Raw genomic sequence first — 18,119 nt, 5'->3', positions numbered from 1 at the left:
AACAAACCAAGAACATTGAGGAACTGTAGCCTGGGGCTCTCCGTCCCTGCGCAGCTATCACCTGTGTTTGGCTCCGTGGCACTACAGGTAGCTCGTTGGACCGTTCTTGTTGGCTTTTGGCACTTTTTCCTCCGTGGCCTGGGGCTCTCTGTCCCTGTGCAGCCTCGACCTGCGTTTGGCTCTAGGGCACTACAGCTAGCGCGTTGGACTGTGCTGAGCTGTGTGGTGTCATTAAAAGGTTGTGGCTCAGTTCCAGCACTCGCGCAAGATTTTCTCCTTCGTTTACACAATAAAATTGAAATACATCATTTTACTGTTGTTGTTGTTAATAAAGAAACCAAGGACATTGAGGCGCTGCTGGGATTTGAACCCAGGATCTCCTGTTTACTAGACAGGCACTTTAACCAACTAAGCCACAACGCCCTGCTGTTGCCAGTGCCTTACTTCTTGGCTTGCAGAAGTGAAGGGCTTTGTTGCAGTCCCAAGATGTGCCTTCCATTTAGTGGGATTTCCTAAGTTTGTCAGCTGGCTCTTGTTGGCGCTCCAGTGGCGCAATCGGTTAGCGCGCGGTACTTATACAGCAGTATGCTGCGGAGCAATGCCGAGGTTGTGAGTTCGAGGCTCACCTGGAGCACTCCCCTTTTCTCGGTCAGCTTATTCCAATAGGTTTTGCTTCAACGACAATGTTCATCAAGTGTGAGATTGATAGAAAATACGAATAAAATAAAATCTGCACACGCAGACATACATATACTTATGTATGTGTATATGTGTATGTATCTGCACACGCATACATACATATACTTATGTATGTGTGTGTGTGTGTGTGTGTGTCTGTGTCTGTCTGTGTGTGTGTGTGTGTGTGTGTGTGTATATATATATATGTGTATGTGTGTGCCTGTGTATATATATGTTTGTGTGTGCGCGTGTATATATATGTGTATGTATGTATTTACAAATGAAAAGATAGATTGAATGAATGAATGCATGAATATTTGAAAAAGCCTGAAAGGCGGTGTAAGAGTTTGCTTCTGATCACAAAATATGATTCTAATCAAGGGAGAAGAAAACATGGGTTGGAGATGCCGGGGATTGAACCCGGGGCCTCATACATGCAAAGCATGCGCTCTACCACTGAGCTACATCCCCGAGTGAAAGGTGTGCAGCAGTGTGAGCAATTGACCCCCTTTCATTTGTGAGGCAACCTCTCCCGTTCCAGGGTCTCATGTTCCAGGGTTTTCGTAAACCAGCAGACGAGGTGGCCGAGTGGTTAAGGCGATGGACTGCTAATCCATTGTGCTCTGCACGCGTGGGTTCGAATCCCATCCTCGTCGGCTTTTGGCACTTTTTCCTCCGTGGCCTGGGGCTCTCTGTCCCTGTGCAGCCTCGACCTGCGTTTGGCTCTAGGGCACTACAGCTAGCGCGTTGGACTGTGCTGAGCTGTGTGGTGTGATTAAAAGGTTGTGGCTCAGTTCCAGCACTCACGCAAGATTTTCTCCTTCGTTAGCACATTAAAATTGAAATGCATCTTTCTATTCTTGTTTTTTTTAATAAACAAACCAAGAACATGGAGGCACTGTGGCCTGGGGCTCGCCTTCCCTGCGCAGCTATCACCTGTGTTTGTCTCTGGGGCACTACAGGTAGCTCGTTGGACTGTGCTGAGCTGTGTGGTGTGATTAAAAGGTTGTGGCTCAGTTCCAGCACTCACGCAAGATTTTCTCCTTCGTTTACACATTAAAATTGAAATACATCTTCTTTCTATTCTTGTTGTTTTTAATAAACAAACCAAGAACATTGAGGAACTGTAGCCTGGGGCTCTCCGTCCCTGCGCAGCTATCACCTGTGTTTGGCTCCGTGGCACTACAGGTAGCTCGTTGGACCGTTCTTGTTGGCTTTTGGCACTTTTTCCTCCGTGGCCTGGGGCTCTCTGTCCCTGTGCAGCCTCGACCTGCGTTTGGCTCTAGGGCACTACAGCTAGCGCGTTGGACTGTGCTGAGCTGTGTGGTGTCATTAAAAGGTTGTGGCTCAGTTCCAGCACTCACGCAAGATTTTCTCCTTCGTTTACACAATAAAATTGAAATACATCATTTTACTGTTGTTGTTGTTAATAAAGAAACCAAGGACATTGAGGCGCTGCTGGGATTTGAACCCAGGATCTCCTGTTTACTAGACAGGCACTTTAACCAACTAAGCCACAACGCCCTGCTGTTGCCAGTGCCTTACTTCTTGGCTTGCAGAAGTGAAGGGCTTTGTTGCAGTCCCAAGATGTGCCTTCCATTTAGTGGGATTTCCTAAGTTTGTCAGCTGGCTCTTGTTGGCGCTCCAGTGGCGCAATCGGTTAGCGCGCGGTACTTATACAGCAGTATGCTGCGGAGCAATGCCGAGGTTGTGAGTTCGAGGCTCACCTGGAGCACTCCCCTTTTCTCGGTCAGCTTATTCCAATAGGTTTTGCTTCAACGACAATGTTCATCAAGTGTGAGATTGATAGAAAATACGAATAAAATAAAATCTGCACACGCAGACATACATATACTTATGTATGTGTATATGTGTATGTATCTGCACACGCATACATACATATACTTATGTATGTGTGTGTGTGTGTGTGTGTGTGTGTGTGTGTGTGTGTGTGTGTGTGTGTGTGTGTGTGTGTATATATATATATGTGTATGTGTGTGCCTGTGTATATATATGTTTGTGTGTGCGCGTGTATATATATGTGTATGTATGTATTTACAAATGAAAAGATAGATTGAATGAATGAATGCATGAATATTTGAAAAAGCCTGAAAGGCGGTGTAAGAGTTTGCTTCTGATCACAAAATATGATTCTAATCAAGGGAGAAGAAAACATGGGTTGGAGATGCCGGGGATTGAACCCGGGGCCTCATACATGCAAAGCATGCGCTCTACCACTGAGCTACATCCCCGAGTGAAAGGTGTGCAGCAGTGTGAGCAATTGACCCCCTTTCATTTGTGAGGCAACCTCTCCCGTTCCAGGGTCTCATGTTCCAGGGTTTTCGTAAACCAGCAGACGAGGTGGCCGAGTGGTTAAGGCGATGGACTGCTAATCCATTGTGCTCTGCACGCGTGGGTTCGAATCCCATCCTCGTCGGCTTTTGGCACTTTTTCCTCCGTGGCCTGGGGCTCTCTGTCCCTGTGCAGCCTCGACCTGCGTTTGGCTCTAGGGCACTACAGCTAGCGCGTTGGACTGTGCTGAGCTGTGTGGTGTGATTAAAAGGTTGTGGCTCAGTTCCAGCACTCACGCAAGATTTTCTCCTTCGTTAGCACATTAAAATTGAAATGCATCTTTCTATTCTTGTTTTTTTTAATAAACAAACCAAGAACATGGAGGCACTGTGGCCTGGGGCTCGCCTTCCCTCCCCTGCGCCGTGTCTAACAAGGGACACACCCACCAGTAATGTGTTTGTCTCTGGGGCACTACAGGTAGCTCGTTGGACTGTGCTGAGCTGTGTGGTGTGATTAAAAGGTTGTGGCTCAGTTCCAGCACTCACGCAAGATTTTCTCCTTCGTTTACACATTAAAATTGAAATACATCTTTCTATTCTTGTTTTTTTTAATAAACAAACCAAGAACATTGAGGAACTGTAGCCTGGGGCTCTCCGTCCCTGCGCAGCTATCACCTGTGTTTGGCTCTTTACAGGTACCGTTCTTGTTGTTTTTAATACTTTTGAAACCAAGAACATTTAGGAACTGTTGGCTTGTGGCAGCCTTTACCTGCGTTCCGCTCTAGGGCACTACAGCCTGGGGCTGAGCTGTGGCCGTGAGGCTCGCTGCGTTCCAGCTATCACCTGTGTTTGGCTCGTTTGGCACTAATCATTGGTAGCATCGTTGGACCGTTCTTGTTAATAAACTTTTGGCACTTTTTCCTCCGTGGCCTGGGGCTCTCTGTCCCTGTGCAGCCTCGACCTGCGTTTGGCTCTAGGGCACTACAGCTAGCGCGTTGGACTGTGCTGAGCTGTGTGGTGTGATTAAAAGGTTGTGGCTCAGTTCCAGCACTCACGCAAGATTTTCTCCTTCGTTAGCACATTAAAATTGAAATGCATCTTTCTATTCTTGTTTTTTTTAATAAACAAACCAAGAACATGGAGGCACTGTGGCCTGGGGCTCGCCTTCCCTGCGCAGCTATCACCTGTGTTTGTCTCTGGGGCACTACAGGTAGCTCGTTGGACTGTGCTGAGCTGTGTGGTGTGATTAAAAGGTTGTGGCTCAGTTCCAGCACTCACGCAAGATTTTCTCCTTCGTTTACACATTAAAATTGAAATACATCTTCTTTCTATTCTTGTTGTTTTTAATAAACAAACCAAGAACATTGAGGAACTGTAGCCTGGGGCTCTCCGTCCCTGCGCAGCTATCACCTGTGTTTGGCTCCGTGGCACTACAGGTAGCTCGTTGGACCGTTCTTGTTGGCTTTTGGCACTTTTTCCTCCGTGGCCTGGGGCTCTCTGTCCCTGTGCAGCCTCGACCTGCGTTTGGCTCTAGGGCACTACAGCTAGCGCGTTGGACTGTGCTGAGCTGTGTGGTGTCATTAAAAGGTTGTGGCTCAGTTCCAGCACTCACGCAAGATTTTCTCCTTCGTTTACACAATAAAATTGAAATACATCATTTTACTGTTTTTGTTGTTAATAAAGAAACCAAGGACATTGAGGCGCTGCTGGGATTTGAACCCAGGATCTCCTGTTTACTAGACAGGCACTTTAACCAACTAAGCCACAACGCCCTGCTGTTGCCAGTGCCTTACTTCTTGGCTTGCAGAAGTGAAGGGCTTTGTTGCAGTCCCAAGATGTGCCTTCCATTTAGTGGGATTTCCTAAGTTTGTCAGCTGGCTCTTGTTGGCGCTCCAGTGGCGCAATCGGTTAGCGCGCGGTACTTATACAGCAGTATGCTGCGGAGCAATGCCGAGGTTGTGAGTTCGAGGCTCACCTGGAGCACTCCCCTTTTCTCGGTCAGCTTATTCCAATAGGTTTTGCTTCAACGACAATGTTCATCAAGTGTGAGATTGATAGAAAATACGAATAAAATAAAATCTGCACACGCAGACATACATATACTTATGTATGTGTATATGTGTATGTATCTGCACACGCATACATACATATACTTATGTATGTGTGTGTGTGTGTGTGTGTGTGTGTGTGTGTGTGTGTGTGTGTGTGTATATGTGTGTGTGTGTGTGTGTATATATGTATGTGTGTGCGACACACGGACACTATATATATATACTACAAACACCACATGTGCCCTTACTTTCTCCGAACTCTAACTTATTACCCGTTATGTATTTACAAATGAAAAGATAGATTGAATGAATGAATGCATGAATATTTGAAAAAGCCTGAAAGGCGGTGTAAGAGTTTGCTTCTGATCACAAAATATGATTCTAATCAAGGGAGAAGAAAACATGGGTTGGAGATGCCGGGGATTGAACCCGGGGCCTCATACATGCAAAGCATGCGCTCTACCACTGAGCTACATCCCCGAGTGAAAGGTGTGCAGCAGTGTGAGCAATTGACCCCCTTTCATTTGTGAGGCAACCTCTCCCGTTCCAGGGTCTCATGTTCCAGGGTTTTCGTAAACCAGCAGACGAGGTGGCCGAGTGGTTAAGGCGATGGACTGCTAATCCATTGTGCTCTGCACGCGTGGGTTCGAATCCCATCCTCGTCGGCTTTTGGCACTTTTTCCTCCGTGGCCTGGGGCTCTCTGTCCCTGTGCAGCCTCGACCTGCGTTTGGCTCTAGGGCACTACAGCTAGCGCGTTGGACTGTGCTGAGCTGTGTGGTGTGATTAAAAGGTTGTGGCTCAGTTCCAGCACTCACGCAAGATTTTCTCCTTCGTTTGCACATTAAAATTGAAATGCATCTTTCTATTCTTGTTGTTTTTAATAAACAAACCAAGAACATGGAGGCACTGTGGCCTGGGGCTCGCCTTCCCTGCGCAGCTATCACCTGTGTTTGTCTCTGGGGCACTACAGGTAGCTCGTTGGACTGTGCTGAGCTGTGTGGTGTGATTAAAAGGTTGTGGCTCAGTTCCAGCACTCACGCAAGATTTTCTCCTTCGTTTACACATTAAAATTGAAATACATCTTCTTTCTATTCTTGTTGTTTTTAATAAACAAACCAAGAACATTGAGGAACTGTAGCCTGGGGCTCTCCGTCCCTGCGCAGCTATCACCTGTGTTTGGCTCTGTGGCACTACAGGTAGCTCGTTGGGCTTTTGGCACTGTGGCCTGGGGCTCTCTTTCCCTGTGCAGCCTCGACCTGCGTTTGGCTCTAGGGCACTACAGCTAGCGCGTGTGCTGAGCTGTGTGGTGTCATTAAAAGGTTGTGGCTCAGTTCCAGCACTCACGCAAGATTTTCTCCTTCGTTTACACATTAAAATTGAAATACATCTTTTATTCTGTTTTTGTTAATAAACAAACCAAGAACATGGAGGCCTGTGGCCTGGGGCTCGCCTTCCCTGCGCAGCTATCACCTGTGTTTGGCTCTGTGGCACTACAGGTAGCTCGTTGGACCGTTCTTGTGGGCTTTTGGCACTGTGGCCTGGGGCTCTCTGTCCCTGTGCAGCCTCGACCTGCGTTTGGCTCTGGGGCACTACAGCTAGCGCGTTGGGCTGTGCTGAGCTGTGTGGTGTGATTAAAGGGTTGTGGCTCAGTTCCAGCACTCACGCAAGTTTTTCTCCTTCGTTTACACAATAAAATTGAAATACATCATTTTACTGTTTTTGTTGTTAATAAAGAAACCAAGGACATTGAGGCGCTGCTGGGATTTGAACCCAGGATCTCCTGTTTACTAGACAGGCACTTTAACCAACTAAGCCACAACGCCCTGCTGTTGCCAGTGCCTTACTTCTTGGCTTGCAGAAGTGAAGGGCTTTGTTGCAGTCCCAAGATGTGCCTTCCATTTAGTGGGATTTCCTAAGTTTGTCAGCTGGCTCTTGTTGGCGCTCCAGTGGCGCAATCGGTTAGCGCGCGGTACTTATACAGCAGTATGCTGCGGAGCAATGCCGAGGTTGTGAGTTCGAGGCTCACCTGGAGCACTCCCCTTTTCTCGGTCAGCTTATTCCAATAGGTTTTGCTTCAACGACGATGTTCATCAAGTGTGAGATTGATAGAAAATACGAATAAAATAAAATCTGCACACGCAGACATACATATACTTATGTATGTGTATACGCTGCTCGGCCGCGCCGCCGGTGTGCGTACCTTCCGTAGGTATCAGACCTGGCCCTAGGGGGTGGGGGGTGGGGGGGGTTGTGTGTGTGTGGGTCTGTGTCTGTGTTCAGCCACCACACAGCCCCACCACATACACACCCCCTATACTCGACCAGCACCCACCCCTCACCCCCCCGGCCACTCGTGTGTGCCTGTGTATATATATGTTTGTGTGTGCTCGTGTATATATATGTGTATGTATGTATTTACAAATGAAAAGATAGATTGAATGAATGAATGCATGAATATTTGAAAAAGCCTGAAAGGCGGTGTAAGAGTTTGCTTCTGATCACGAAATATGATTCTAATCAAGGGAGAAGAAAACATGGGTTGGAGATGCCGGGGCTTGAACCCGGGGCCTCATACATGCAAAGAATGCGCTCTACCACTGAGCTACATCCCCGAGTGAAAGGTGTGCAGCAGTGAGCAATTGACCCCCTTTCATTTGTGAGGCAACCCCTCCCGTTCCAGGGTCTCATGTTCCAGGGCTTTCGTAAACCAGCAGACGAGGTGGCCGAGTGGTTAAGGCGATGGACTGCTAATCCATTGTGCTCTGCACGCGTGGGTTCGAATCCCATCCTCGTCGGCTTTTGGCACTTTTTCCTCCGTGGCCTGGGGCTCTCTGTCCCTGTGCAGCCTCGACCTGCGTTTGGCTCTAGGGCACTACAGCTAGCGCGTTGGACTGTGCTGAGCTGTGTGGTGTGATTAAAAGGTTGTGGCTCAGTTCCAGCACTCACGCAAGATTTTCTCCTTCGTTAGCACATTAAAATTGAAATGCATCTTTCTATTCTTGTTTTTTTTAATAAACAAACCAAGAACATGGAGGCACTGTGGCCTGGGGCTCGCCTTCCCTGCGCAGCTATCACCTGTGTTTGTCTCTGGGGCACTACAGGTAGCTCGTTGGACTGTGCTGAGCTGTGTGGTGTGATTAAAAGGTTGTGGCTCAGTTCCAGCACTCACGCAAGATTTTCTCCTTCGTTTACACATTAAAATTGAAATACATCTTCTTTCTATTCTTGTTGTTTTTAATAAACAAACCAAGAACATTGAGGAACTGTAGCCTGGGGCTTTTGGCACTTTTTCCTCCGTGGCCTGGGGCTCGCCTTCCCTGCGCAGCTATCGACCTGTGTTTGTCTCTGGGGCACTACAGGTAGCTTGTTGGGCTGTGCTGAGCTGTGTGGTGCGATTAAAGGGTTGTGGCTCAGTTCCAGCACTCGCGCAAGATTTTCTCCTTCGTTTACACAATAAAATTGAAATACATCATTTTACTGTTGTTGTTGTTAATAAAGAAACCAAGGACATTGAGGCGCTGCTGGGATTTGAACCCAGGATCTCCTGTTTACTAGACAGGCACTTTAACCAACTAAGCCACAACGCCCTGCTGTTGCCAGTGCCTTACTTCTTGGCTTGCAGAAGTGAAGGGCTTTGTTGCAGTCCCAAGATGTGCCTTCCATTTAGTGGGATTTCCTAAGTTTGTCAGCTGGCTCTTGTTGGCGCTCCAGTGGCGCAATCGGTTAGCGCGCGGTACTTATACAGCAGTATGCTGCGGAGCAATGCCGAGGTTGTGAGTTCGAGGCTCACCTGGAGCACTCCCCTTTTCTCGGTCAGCTTATTCCAATAGGTTTTGCTTCAACGACAATGTTCATCAAGTGTGAGATTGATAGAAAATACGAATAAAATAAAATCTGCACACGCAGACATACATATACTTATGTATGTGTATATGTGTATGTATCTGCACACGCATACATACATATACTTGTGTGTTGTGTGTGTGTGTGTGTGTGTGTGTGTTGTGTCTGTCTGTGTGTGTGTGTGTGTGTGTATATATATATGTGTATGTGTGTGTGCCTGTGTATATATATGTTTGTGTGTGCGCGGGTATATATATATGTGTATGTATGTATTTACAAATGAAAAGATAGATTGAATGAATGAATGCATGAATATTTGAAAAAGCCTGAAAGGCGGTGTAAGAGTTTGCTTCTGATCACAAAATATGATTCTAATCAAGGGAGAAGAAAACATGGGTTGGAGATGCCGGGGATTGAACCCGGGGCCTCATACATGCAAAGCATGCGCTCTACCACTGAGCTACATCCCCGAGTGAAAGGTGTGCAGCAGTGTGAGCAATTGACCCCCTTTCATTTGTGAGGCAACCTCTCCCGTTCCAGGGTCTCATGTTCCAGGGTTTTCGTAAACCAGCAGACGAGGTGGCCGAGTGGTTAAGGCGATGGACTGCTAATCCATTGTGCTCTGCACGCGTGGGTTCGAATCCCATCCTCGTCGGCTTTTGGCACTTTTTCCTCCGTGGCCTGGGGCTCTCTGTCCCTGTGCAGCCTCGACCTGCGTTTGGCTCTAGGGCACTACAGCTAGCGCGTTGGACTGTGCTGAGCTGTGTGGTGTGATTAAAAGGTTGTGGCTCAGTTCCAGCACTCACGCAAGATTTTCTCCTTCGTTAGCACATTAAAATTGAAATGCATCTTTCTATTCTTGTTTTTTTTAATAAACAAACCAAGAACATGGAGGCACTGTGGCCTGGGGCTCGCCTTCCCTGCGCAGCTATCACCTGTGTTTGTCTCTGGGGCACTACAGGTAGCTCGTTGGACTGTGCTGAGCTGTGTGGTGTGATTAAAAGGTTGTGGCTCAGTTCCAGCACTCACGCAAGATTTTCTCCTTCGTTTACACATTAAAATTGAAATACATCTTCTTTCTATTCTTGTTGTTTTTAATAAACAAACCAAGAACATTGAGGAACTGTAGCCTGGGGCTCTCCGTCCCTGCGCAGCTATCACCTGTGTTTGGCTCCGTGGCACTACAGGTAGCTCGTTGGACCGTTCTTGTTGGCTTTTGGCACTTTTTCCTCCGTGGCCTGGGGCTCTCTGTCCCTGTGCAGCCTCGACCTGCGTTTGGCTCTAGGGCACTACAGCTAGCGCGTTGGACTGTGCTGAGCTGTGTGGTGTGATTAAAAGGTTGTGGCTCAGTTCCAGCACTCACGCAAGATTTTCTCCTTCGTTTACACAATAAAATTGAAATACATCATTTTACTGTTGTTGTTGTTAATAAAGAAACCAAGGACATTGAGGCGCTGCTGGGATTTGAACCCAGGATCTCCTGTTTACTAGACAGGCACTTTAACCAACTAAGCCACAACGCCCTGCTGTTGCCAGTGCCTTACTTCTTGGCTTGCAGAAGTGAAGGGCTTTGTTGCAGTCCCAAGATGTGCCTTCCATTTAGTGGGATTTCCTAAGTTTGTCAGCTGGCTCTTGTTGGCGCTCCAGTGGCGCAATCGGTTAGCGCGCGGTACTTATACAGCAGTATGCTGCGGAGCAATGCCGAGGTTGTGAGTTCGAGGCTCACCTGGAGCACTCCCCTTTTCTCGGTCAGCTTATTCCAATAGGTTTTGCTTCAACGACAATGTTCATCAAGTGTGAGATTGATAGAAAATACGAATAAAATAAAATCTGCACACGCAGACATACATATACTTATGTATGTGTATATGTGTATGTATCTGCACACGCATACATACATATACTTATGTATGTTGTGTGTGTGTGTGTGTCTGTGTCTGTCTGTGTGTGTGTGTGTGTGTGTGTGTGTGTGTATATATATATATGTGTATGTGTGTGCCTGTGTATATATATGTTTGTGTGTGCGCGTGTATATATATGTGTATGTATGTATTTACAAATGAAAAGATAGATTGAATGAATGAATGCATGAATATTTGAAAAAGCCTGAAAGGCGGTGTAAGAGTTTGCTTCTGATCACAAAATATGATTCTAATCAAGGGAGAAGAAAACATGGGTTGGAGATGCCGGGGATTGAACCCGGGGCCTCATACATGCAAAGCATGCGCTCTACCACTGAGCTACATCCCCGAGTGAAAGGTGTGCAGCAGTGTGAGCAATTGACCCCCTTTCATTTGTGAGGCAACCTCTCCCGTTCCAGGGTCTCATGTTCCAGGGTTTTCGTAAACCAGCAGACGAGGTGGCCGAGTGGTTAAGGCGATGGACTGCTAATCCATTGTGCTCTGCACGCGTGGGTTCGAATCCCATCCTCGTCGGCTTTTGGCACTTTTTCCTCCGTGGCCTGGGGCTCTCTGTCCCTGTGCAGCCTCGACCTGCGTTTGGCTCTAGGGCACTACAGCTAGCGCGTTGGACTGTGCTGAGCTGTGTGGTGTGATTAAAAGGTTGTGGCTCAGTTCCAGCACTCACGCAAGATTTTCTCCTTCGTTAGCACATTAAAATTGAAATGCATCTTTCTATTCTTGTTTTTTTTAATAAACAAACCAAGAACATGGAGGCACTGTGGCCTGGGGCTCGCCTTCCCTGCGCAGCTATCACCTGTGTTTGTCTCTGGGGCACTACAGGTAGCTCGTTGGACTGTGCTGAGCTGTGTGGTGTGATTAAAAGGTTGTGGCTCAGTTCCAGCACTCACGCAAGATTTTCTCCTTCGTTTACACATTAAAATTGAAATACATCTTCTTTCTATTCTTGTTGTTTTTAATAAACAAACCAAGAACATTGAGGAACTGTAGCCTGGGGCTCTCCGTCCCTGCGCAGCTATCACCTGTGTTTGGCTCCGTGGCACTACAGGTAGCTCGTTGGACCGTTCTTGTTGGCTTTTGGCACTTTTTCCTCCGTGGCCTGGGGCTCTCTGTCCCTGTGCAGCCTCGACCTGCGTTTGTCTCTAGGGCACTACAGCTAGCGCGTTGGACTGTGCTGAGCTGTGTGGTGTCATTAAAAGGTTGTGGCTCAGTTCCAGCACTCGCGCAAGATTTTCTCCTTCGTTTACACAATAAAATTGAAATACATCATTTTACTGTTGTTGTTGTTAATAAAGAAACCAAGGACATTGAGGCGCTGCTGGGATTTGAACCCAGGATCTCCTGTTTACTAGACAGGCACTTTAACCAACTAAGCCACAACGCCCTGCTGTTGCCAGTGCCTTACTTCTTGGCTTGCAGAAGTGAAGGGCTTTGTTGCAGTCCCAAGATGTGCCTTCCATTTAGTGGGATTTCCTAAGTTTGTCAGCTGGCTCTTGTTGGCGCTCCAGTGGCGCAATCGGTTAGCGCGCGGTACTTATACAGCAGTATGCTGCGGAGCAATGCCGAGGTTGTGAGTTCGAGGCTCACCTGGAGCACTCCCCTTTTCTCGGTCAGCTTATTCCAATAGGTTTTGCTTCAACGACAATGTTCATCAAGTGTGAGATTGATAGAAAATACGAATAAAATAAAATCTGCACACGCAGACATACATATACTTATGTATGTGTATATGTGTATGTATCTGCACACGCATACATACATATACTTATGTATGTGTGTGTGTGTGCATACATTATACCATATGTATGTGACAAAGCACACACCCACGAATGTATATGTGTAATACACTACACACACGGCACATATAGATGTGTGTAACGTGTACGCGACAACATGATGTATACACATACATACATAATGTTGTACTGCCCCCTTTACTAACTGATATCTTACTGAATGAATGCATGAATATTTGAAAAAGCCTGAAAGGCGGTGTAAGAGTTTGCTTCTGATCACAAAATATGATTCTAATCAAGGGAGAAGAAAACATGGGTTGGAGATGCCGGGGATTGAACCCGGGGCCTCATACATGCAAAGCATGCGCTCTACCACTGAGCTACATCCCCGAGTGAAAGGTGTGCAGCAGTGTGAGCAATTGACCCCCTTTCATTTGTGAGGCAACCTCTCCCGTTCCAGGGTCTCATGTTCCAGGGTTTTCGTAAACCAGCAGACGAGGTGGCCGAGTGGTTAAGGCGATGGACTGCTAATCCATTGTGCTCTGCACGCGTGGGTTCGAATCCCATCCTCGTCGGCTTTTGGCACTTTTTCCTCCGTGGCCTGGGGCTCTCTGTCCCTGTGCAGCCTCGACCTGCGTTTGGCTCTAGGGCACTACAGCTAGCGCGTTGGACTGTGCTGAGCTGTGTGGTGTGATTAAAAGGTTGTGGCTCAGTTCCAGCACTCACGCAAGATTTTCTCCTTCGTTAGCACATTAAAATTGAAATGCATCTTTCTATTCTTGTTTTTTTTAATAAACAAACCAAGAACATGGAGGCACTGTGGCCTGGGGCTCGCCTTCCCTGCGCAGCTATCACCTGTGTTTGTCTCTGGGGCACTACAGGTAGCTCGTTGGACTGTGCTGAGCTGTGTGGTGTGATTAAAAGGTTGTGGCTCAGTTCCAGCACTCACGCAAGATTTTCTCCTTCGTTTGCACATTAAAATTGAAATGCATCTTTCTATTCTTGTTTTTTTTAATAAACAAACCAAGAACATGGAGGCACTGTAGCCTGGGGCTCTCCGTCCCTGCGCAGCTATCACCTGTGTTTGGCTCCGTGGCACTACAGGTAGCTCGTTGGACCGTTCTTGTTGGCTTTTGGCACTTTTTCCTCCGTGGCCTGGGGCTCTCTGTCCCTGTGCAGCCTCGACCTGCGTTTGGCTCTAGGGCACTACAGCTAGCGCGTTGGACTGTGCTGAGCTGTGTGGTGTCATTAAAAGGTTGTGGCTCAGTTCCAGCACTCACGCAAGATTTTCTCCTTCGTTTACACAATAAAATTGAAATACATCATTTTACTGTTTTTGTTGTTAATAAAGAAACCAAGGACATTGAGGCGCTGCTGGGATTTGAACCCAGGATCTCCTGTTTACTAGACAGGCACTTTAACCAACTAAGCCACAACGCCCTGCTGTTGCCAGTGCCTTACTTCTTGGCTTGCAGAAGTGAAGGGCTTTGTTGCAGTCCCAAGATGTGCCTTCCATTTAGTGGGATTTCCTAAGTTTGTCAGCTGGCTCTTGTTGGCGCTCCAGTGGCGCAATCGGTTAGCGCGCGGTACTTATACAGCAGTATGCTGCGGAGCAATGCCGAGGTTGTGAGTTCGAGGCTCACCTGGAGCACTCCCCTTTTCTCGGTCAGCTTATTCCAATAGGTTTTGCTTCAACGACAATGTTCATCAAGTGTGAGATTGATAGAAAATACGAATAAAATAAAATCTGCACACGCAGACATACATATACTTATGTATGTGTATATGTGTATGTATCTGCACACGCATACATACATATACTTATGTATGTGTGTGTGTGTGTGTCTGTGTCTGTCTGTGTGTGTGTGTGTGTGTGTGTGTGAAGAAATACTGAGCTATTTTATGTGTATGTGTGTGCAGCTGTGTATATATATGTGTGTGTGTGCGTGTGTATATATATGTGTATGTATGTATTTACAAATGAAAAGATAGATTGAATGAATGAATGCATGAATATTTGAAAAAGCCTGAAAGGCGGTGTAAGAGTTTGCTTCTGATCACAAAATATGATTCTAATCAAGGGAGAAGAAAACATGGGTTGGAGATGCCGGGGATTGAACCCGGGGCCTCATACATGCAAAGCATGCGCTCTACCACTGAGCTACATCCCCGAGTGAAAGGTGTGCAGCAGTGTGAGCAATTGACCCCCTTTCATTTGTGAGGCAACCTCTCCCGTTCCAGGGTCTCATGTTCCAGGGTTTTCGTAAACCAGCAGACGAGGTGGCCGAGTGGTTAAGGCGATGGACTGCTAATCCATTGTGCTCTGGTTAAAACGCGTGGGTTCGAATCCCATCCTCGTCGGCTTTTGGCACTTTTTCCTCCGTGGCCTGGGGCTCTCTGTCCCTGTGCAGCCTCGACCTGCGTTTGGCTCTAGGGCACTACAGCTAGCGCGTTGGACTGTGCTGAGCTGTGTGGTGTGATTAAAAGGTTGTGGCTCAGTTCCAGCACTCACGCAAGATTTTCTCCTTCGTTAGCACATTAAAATTGAAATGCATCTTTCTATTCTTGTTTTTTTTAATAAACAAACCAAGAACATGGAGGCACTGTGGCCTGGGGCTCGCCTTCCCTGCGCAGCTATCACCTGTGTTTGTCTCTGGGGCACTACAGGTAGCTCGTTGGACTGTGCTGAGCTGTGTGGTGTGATTAAAAGGTTGTGGCTCAGTTCCAGCACTCACGCAAGATTTTCTCCTTCGTTTACACATTAAAATTGAAATACATCTTCTTTCTATTCTTGTTTTTTTTAATAAACAAACCAAGAACATTGAGGAACTGTAGCCTGGGGCTCTCCGTCCCTGCGCAGCTATCACCTGTGTTTGGCTCCGTGGCACTACAGGTAGCTCGTTGGACCGTTCTTGTTGGCTTTTGGCACTTTTTCCTCCGTGGCCTGGGGCTCTCTGTCCCTGTGCAGCCTCGACCTGCGTTTGGCTCTAGGGCACTACAGCTAGCGCGTTGGACTGTGCTGAGCTGTGTGGTGTCATTAAAAGGTTGTGGCTCAGTTCCAGCACTCGCGCAAGATTTTCTCCTTCGTTTACACAATAAAATTGAAATACATCATTTTACTGTTGTTGTTGTTAATAAAGAAACCAAGGACATTGAGGCGCTGCTGGGATTTGAACCCAGGATCTCCTGTTTACTAGACAGGCACTTTAACCAACTAAGCCACAACGCCCTGCTGTTGCCAGTGCCTTACTTCTTGGCTTGCAGAAGTGAAGGGCTTTGTTGCAGTCCCAAGATGTGCCTTCCATTTAGTGGGATTTCCTAAGTTTGTCAGCTGGCTCTTGTTGGCGCTCCAGTGGCGCAATCGGTTAGCGCGCGGTACTTATACAGCAGTATGCTGCGGAGCAATGCCGAGGTTGTGAGTTCGAGGCTCACCTGGAGCACTCCCCTTTTCTCGGTCAGCTTATTCCAATAGGTTTTGCTTCAACGACAATGTTCATCAAGTGTGAGATTGATAGAAAATACGAATAAAATAAAATCTGCACACGCAGACATACATATACTTATGTATGTGTATATGTGTATGTATCTGCACACGCATACATACATATACTTATGTATGTGTGTGTGTGTGTGTGTGTGTCTGTGTCTGTCTGTGTGTGTGTGTGTGTGTGTGTATATATATATATGTGTATGTGTGTGCCTGTGTATATATATGTTTGTGTGTGCGCGTGTATATATATGTGTATGTATGTATTTACAAATGAAAAGATAGATTGAATGAATGAATGCATGAATATTTGAAAAAGCCTGAAAGGCGGTGTAAGAGTTTGCTTCTGATCACAAAATATGATTCTAATCAAGGGAGAAGAAAACATGGGTTGGAGATGCCGGGGATTGAACCCGGGGCCTCATACATGCAAAGCATGCGCTCTACCACTGAGCTACATCCCCGAGTGAAAGGTGTGCAGCAGTGTGAGCAATTGACCCCCTTTCATTTGTGAGGCAACCTCTCCCGTTCCAGGGTCTCATGTTCCAGGGTTTTCGTAAACCAGCAGACGAGGTGGCCGAGTGGTTAAGGCGATGGACTGCTAATCCATTGTGCTCTGCACGCGTGGGTTCGAATCCCATCCTCGTCGGCTTTTGGCACTTTTTCCTCCGTGGCCTGGGGCTCTCTGTCCCTGTGCAGCCTCGACCTGTGTTTGTCTCTGGGGCACTACAGCTAGCTCGTTGGACTGTGCTGAGCTGTGTGGTGTGATTAAAAGGTTGTGGCTCAGTTCCAGCACTCACGCAAGATTTTCTCCTTCGTTTACACATTAAAATTGAAATACATCTTCTTTCTGTTCTTGTTTTTTTTAATAATCAAACCAAGAACATGGAGGCACTGTGTCCTGGGGCTCGCCTTCCCTGCGCAGCTATCACCTGTGTTTGTCTCTGGGGCACTACAGGTAGCTCGTTGGACTGTGCTGAGCTGTGTGGTGTGATTAAAAGGTTGTGGCTCAGTTCCAGCACTCACGCAAGATTTTCTCCTTCGTTAGCACATTAAAATTGAAATGCATCTTTCTATTCTTGTTTTTTTTAATAAACAAACCAAGAACATTGAGGAACTGTAGCCTGGGGCTCTCCGTCCCTGCGCAGCTATCACCTGTGTTTGGCTCCGTGGCACTACAGGTAGCTCGTTGGACCGTTCTTGTTGGCTTTTGGCACTTTTTCCTCCGTGGCCTGGGGCTCTCTGTCCCTGTGCAGCCTCGACCTGCGTTTGGCTCTAGGGCACTACAGATAGCGTGTTGGACCGTGCTGAGCTGTGTGGTGTCATTAAAAGGTTGTGGCTCAGTTCCAGCACTCGCGCAAGATTTTCTCCTTCGTTTACACAATAAAATTGAAATACATCATTTTACTGTTTTTGTTGTTAATAAAGAAACCAAGGACATTGAGGCGCTGCTGGGATTTGAACCCAGGATCTCCTGTTTACAAGACAGGTGCTTTAACCAACTAAGCCACAACGCCCTGCTGCTGCCAGTGCCTTACTTCTTGGCTTGCAGAAGTGAAGGGCTTTGTTGCAGTCCCAAGATGTGCCTTCCATTTAGTGGGATTTCCTAAGTTTGTCAGCTGGCTCTTGTTGGCGCTCCGGTGGCGCAATCGGTTAGCGCGCGGTACTTATACAGCAGTATGCTGCGGAACAATGCTGAGGTTGTGAGTTTGAGGCTCACCTGGAGCACTTCCCGAATTTTCTCGGTGCACACGCAGACATACATATACTTATGTATGTGTGCGTAGGTTTTGTCAACGACATCGGTCCTAGAGTACAATGAAACTGTCCGTGAAATGGGTTTGATGCGACCAACGTTTACAAGAATGAAAACGAACTGTCTTCACTCCCCGAACAACACGATCATACATATTTTATGTATGTGTGTGTGTTCACCGAGACAACGCATGTCACCGCGTTAGCCGTCAGCGCGCTGGTTGCCCCCCCCCCCCCATGCCGATGCCATCTTGTGTGTGTGTGTGTGTGTCGTTACGGTGTGTGTGTGTGTGTGTGTTTGTGTGTATGTGTGTAAATATATATGGTGTATGTGTGTGCCTGTGTATAGTTATATGTT

The 18,119-nt window shown here is 47.1% G+C and overlaps 38 non-coding genes across 38 annotated transcripts; 19 read left to right on the top strand and 19 right to left on the bottom strand.

The window, feature by feature from the left end:
* Window positions 1–349: 349 nt before the first annotated feature.
* On the bottom strand, window positions 350–423 carry trnat-agu. Its single transcript has one exon. It is a non-coding gene; the product is annotated as a tRNA-Thr (tRNA).
* Window positions 424–540: 117 nt separating this feature from the next.
* trnai-uau lies at window positions 541–634 on the top strand. The gene is made up of 2 exons: window positions 541–578; window positions 599–634. It is a non-coding gene; the product is annotated as a tRNA-Ile (tRNA).
* A 443-nt stretch (window positions 635–1,077) lies between these two features.
* trnaa-ugc lies at window positions 1,078–1,149 on the bottom strand. Its single transcript has one exon. It is a non-coding gene; the product is annotated as a tRNA-Ala (tRNA).
* Window positions 1,150–1,252: 103 nt separating this feature from the next.
* trnas-gcu lies at window positions 1,253–1,334 on the top strand. Its single transcript has one exon. It is a non-coding gene; the product is annotated as a tRNA-Ser (tRNA).
* Window positions 1,335–2,128: 794 nt separating this feature from the next.
* Window positions 2,129–2,202, bottom strand: trnat-agu. The gene has a single exon. It is a non-coding gene; the product is annotated as a tRNA-Thr (tRNA).
* A 117-nt stretch (window positions 2,203–2,319) lies between these two features.
* Window positions 2,320–2,413, top strand: trnai-uau. Its single transcript has 2 exons — window positions 2,320–2,357; window positions 2,378–2,413. It is a non-coding gene; the product is annotated as a tRNA-Ile (tRNA).
* A 445-nt stretch (window positions 2,414–2,858) lies between these two features.
* On the bottom strand, window positions 2,859–2,930 carry trnaa-ugc. Its single transcript has one exon. It is a non-coding gene; the product is annotated as a tRNA-Ala (tRNA).
* A 103-nt stretch (window positions 2,931–3,033) lies between these two features.
* trnas-gcu lies at window positions 3,034–3,115 on the top strand. Its single transcript has one exon. It is a non-coding gene; the product is annotated as a tRNA-Ser (tRNA).
* Window positions 3,116–4,667: 1,552 nt separating this feature from the next.
* On the bottom strand, window positions 4,668–4,741 carry trnat-agu. The gene has a single exon. It is a non-coding gene; the product is annotated as a tRNA-Thr (tRNA).
* A 117-nt stretch (window positions 4,742–4,858) lies between these two features.
* On the top strand, window positions 4,859–4,952 carry trnai-uau. The gene is made up of 2 exons: window positions 4,859–4,896; window positions 4,917–4,952. It is a non-coding gene; the product is annotated as a tRNA-Ile (tRNA).
* Window positions 4,953–5,428: 476 nt separating this feature from the next.
* On the bottom strand, window positions 5,429–5,500 carry trnaa-ugc. The gene has a single exon. It is a non-coding gene; the product is annotated as a tRNA-Ala (tRNA).
* A 103-nt stretch (window positions 5,501–5,603) lies between these two features.
* trnas-gcu lies at window positions 5,604–5,685 on the top strand. The gene has a single exon. It is a non-coding gene; the product is annotated as a tRNA-Ser (tRNA).
* Window positions 5,686–6,770: 1,085 nt separating this feature from the next.
* trnat-agu lies at window positions 6,771–6,844 on the bottom strand. Its single transcript has one exon. It is a non-coding gene; the product is annotated as a tRNA-Thr (tRNA).
* Window positions 6,845–6,961: 117 nt separating this feature from the next.
* Window positions 6,962–7,055, top strand: trnai-uau. The gene is made up of 2 exons: window positions 6,962–6,999; window positions 7,020–7,055. It is a non-coding gene; the product is annotated as a tRNA-Ile (tRNA).
* Window positions 7,056–7,561: 506 nt separating this feature from the next.
* trnaa-ugc lies at window positions 7,562–7,633 on the bottom strand. Its single transcript has one exon. It is a non-coding gene; the product is annotated as a tRNA-Ala (tRNA).
* A 101-nt stretch (window positions 7,634–7,734) lies between these two features.
* Window positions 7,735–7,816, top strand: trnas-gcu. Its single transcript has one exon. It is a non-coding gene; the product is annotated as a tRNA-Ser (tRNA).
* A 718-nt stretch (window positions 7,817–8,534) lies between these two features.
* Window positions 8,535–8,608, bottom strand: trnat-agu. The gene has a single exon. It is a non-coding gene; the product is annotated as a tRNA-Thr (tRNA).
* Window positions 8,609–8,725: 117 nt separating this feature from the next.
* trnai-uau lies at window positions 8,726–8,819 on the top strand. Its single transcript has 2 exons — window positions 8,726–8,763; window positions 8,784–8,819. It is a non-coding gene; the product is annotated as a tRNA-Ile (tRNA).
* A 443-nt stretch (window positions 8,820–9,262) lies between these two features.
* Window positions 9,263–9,334, bottom strand: trnaa-ugc. Its single transcript has one exon. It is a non-coding gene; the product is annotated as a tRNA-Ala (tRNA).
* Window positions 9,335–9,437: 103 nt separating this feature from the next.
* On the top strand, window positions 9,438–9,519 carry trnas-gcu. The gene has a single exon. It is a non-coding gene; the product is annotated as a tRNA-Ser (tRNA).
* A 794-nt stretch (window positions 9,520–10,313) lies between these two features.
* On the bottom strand, window positions 10,314–10,387 carry trnat-agu. The gene has a single exon. It is a non-coding gene; the product is annotated as a tRNA-Thr (tRNA).
* Window positions 10,388–10,504: 117 nt separating this feature from the next.
* Window positions 10,505–10,598, top strand: trnai-uau. Its single transcript has 2 exons — window positions 10,505–10,542; window positions 10,563–10,598. It is a non-coding gene; the product is annotated as a tRNA-Ile (tRNA).
* Window positions 10,599–11,042: 444 nt separating this feature from the next.
* trnaa-ugc lies at window positions 11,043–11,114 on the bottom strand. Its single transcript has one exon. It is a non-coding gene; the product is annotated as a tRNA-Ala (tRNA).
* A 103-nt stretch (window positions 11,115–11,217) lies between these two features.
* Window positions 11,218–11,299, top strand: trnas-gcu. Its single transcript has one exon. It is a non-coding gene; the product is annotated as a tRNA-Ser (tRNA).
* Window positions 11,300–12,093: 794 nt separating this feature from the next.
* trnat-agu lies at window positions 12,094–12,167 on the bottom strand. Its single transcript has one exon. It is a non-coding gene; the product is annotated as a tRNA-Thr (tRNA).
* Window positions 12,168–12,284: 117 nt separating this feature from the next.
* trnai-uau lies at window positions 12,285–12,378 on the top strand. The gene is made up of 2 exons: window positions 12,285–12,322; window positions 12,343–12,378. It is a non-coding gene; the product is annotated as a tRNA-Ile (tRNA).
* A 459-nt stretch (window positions 12,379–12,837) lies between these two features.
* Window positions 12,838–12,909, bottom strand: trnaa-ugc. Its single transcript has one exon. It is a non-coding gene; the product is annotated as a tRNA-Ala (tRNA).
* Window positions 12,910–13,012: 103 nt separating this feature from the next.
* trnas-gcu lies at window positions 13,013–13,094 on the top strand. The gene has a single exon. It is a non-coding gene; the product is annotated as a tRNA-Ser (tRNA).
* Window positions 13,095–13,885: 791 nt separating this feature from the next.
* On the bottom strand, window positions 13,886–13,959 carry trnat-agu. The gene has a single exon. It is a non-coding gene; the product is annotated as a tRNA-Thr (tRNA).
* Window positions 13,960–14,076: 117 nt separating this feature from the next.
* trnai-uau lies at window positions 14,077–14,170 on the top strand. The gene is made up of 2 exons: window positions 14,077–14,114; window positions 14,135–14,170. It is a non-coding gene; the product is annotated as a tRNA-Ile (tRNA).
* Window positions 14,171–14,618: 448 nt separating this feature from the next.
* On the bottom strand, window positions 14,619–14,690 carry trnaa-ugc. The gene has a single exon. It is a non-coding gene; the product is annotated as a tRNA-Ala (tRNA).
* A 103-nt stretch (window positions 14,691–14,793) lies between these two features.
* trnas-gcu lies at window positions 14,794–14,880 on the top strand. Its single transcript has one exon. It is a non-coding gene; the product is annotated as a tRNA-Ser (tRNA).
* A 794-nt stretch (window positions 14,881–15,674) lies between these two features.
* On the bottom strand, window positions 15,675–15,748 carry trnat-agu. The gene has a single exon. It is a non-coding gene; the product is annotated as a tRNA-Thr (tRNA).
* A 117-nt stretch (window positions 15,749–15,865) lies between these two features.
* Window positions 15,866–15,959, top strand: trnai-uau. The gene is made up of 2 exons: window positions 15,866–15,903; window positions 15,924–15,959. It is a non-coding gene; the product is annotated as a tRNA-Ile (tRNA).
* Window positions 15,960–16,398: 439 nt separating this feature from the next.
* trnaa-ugc lies at window positions 16,399–16,470 on the bottom strand. The gene has a single exon. It is a non-coding gene; the product is annotated as a tRNA-Ala (tRNA).
* A 103-nt stretch (window positions 16,471–16,573) lies between these two features.
* trnas-gcu lies at window positions 16,574–16,655 on the top strand. Its single transcript has one exon. It is a non-coding gene; the product is annotated as a tRNA-Ser (tRNA).
* A 794-nt stretch (window positions 16,656–17,449) lies between these two features.
* On the bottom strand, window positions 17,450–17,523 carry trnat-ugu. Its single transcript has one exon. It is a non-coding gene; the product is annotated as a tRNA-Thr (tRNA).
* A 117-nt stretch (window positions 17,524–17,640) lies between these two features.
* On the top strand, window positions 17,641–17,734 carry trnai-uau. The gene is made up of 2 exons: window positions 17,641–17,678; window positions 17,699–17,734. It is a non-coding gene; the product is annotated as a tRNA-Ile (tRNA).
* Window positions 17,735–18,119: the final 385 nt, after the last annotated feature.

This window comes from Polyodon spathula, unplaced genomic scaffold (assembly GCF_017654505.1).
Source record: "Polyodon spathula isolate WHYD16114869_AA unplaced genomic scaffold, ASM1765450v1 scaffolds_3955, whole genome shotgun sequence".
Taxonomy (NCBI): Eukaryota; Metazoa; Chordata; class Actinopteri; order Acipenseriformes; family Polyodontidae; genus Polyodon; species Polyodon spathula.
This window is presented reverse-complemented; position numbering and strand designations above follow the sequence as displayed.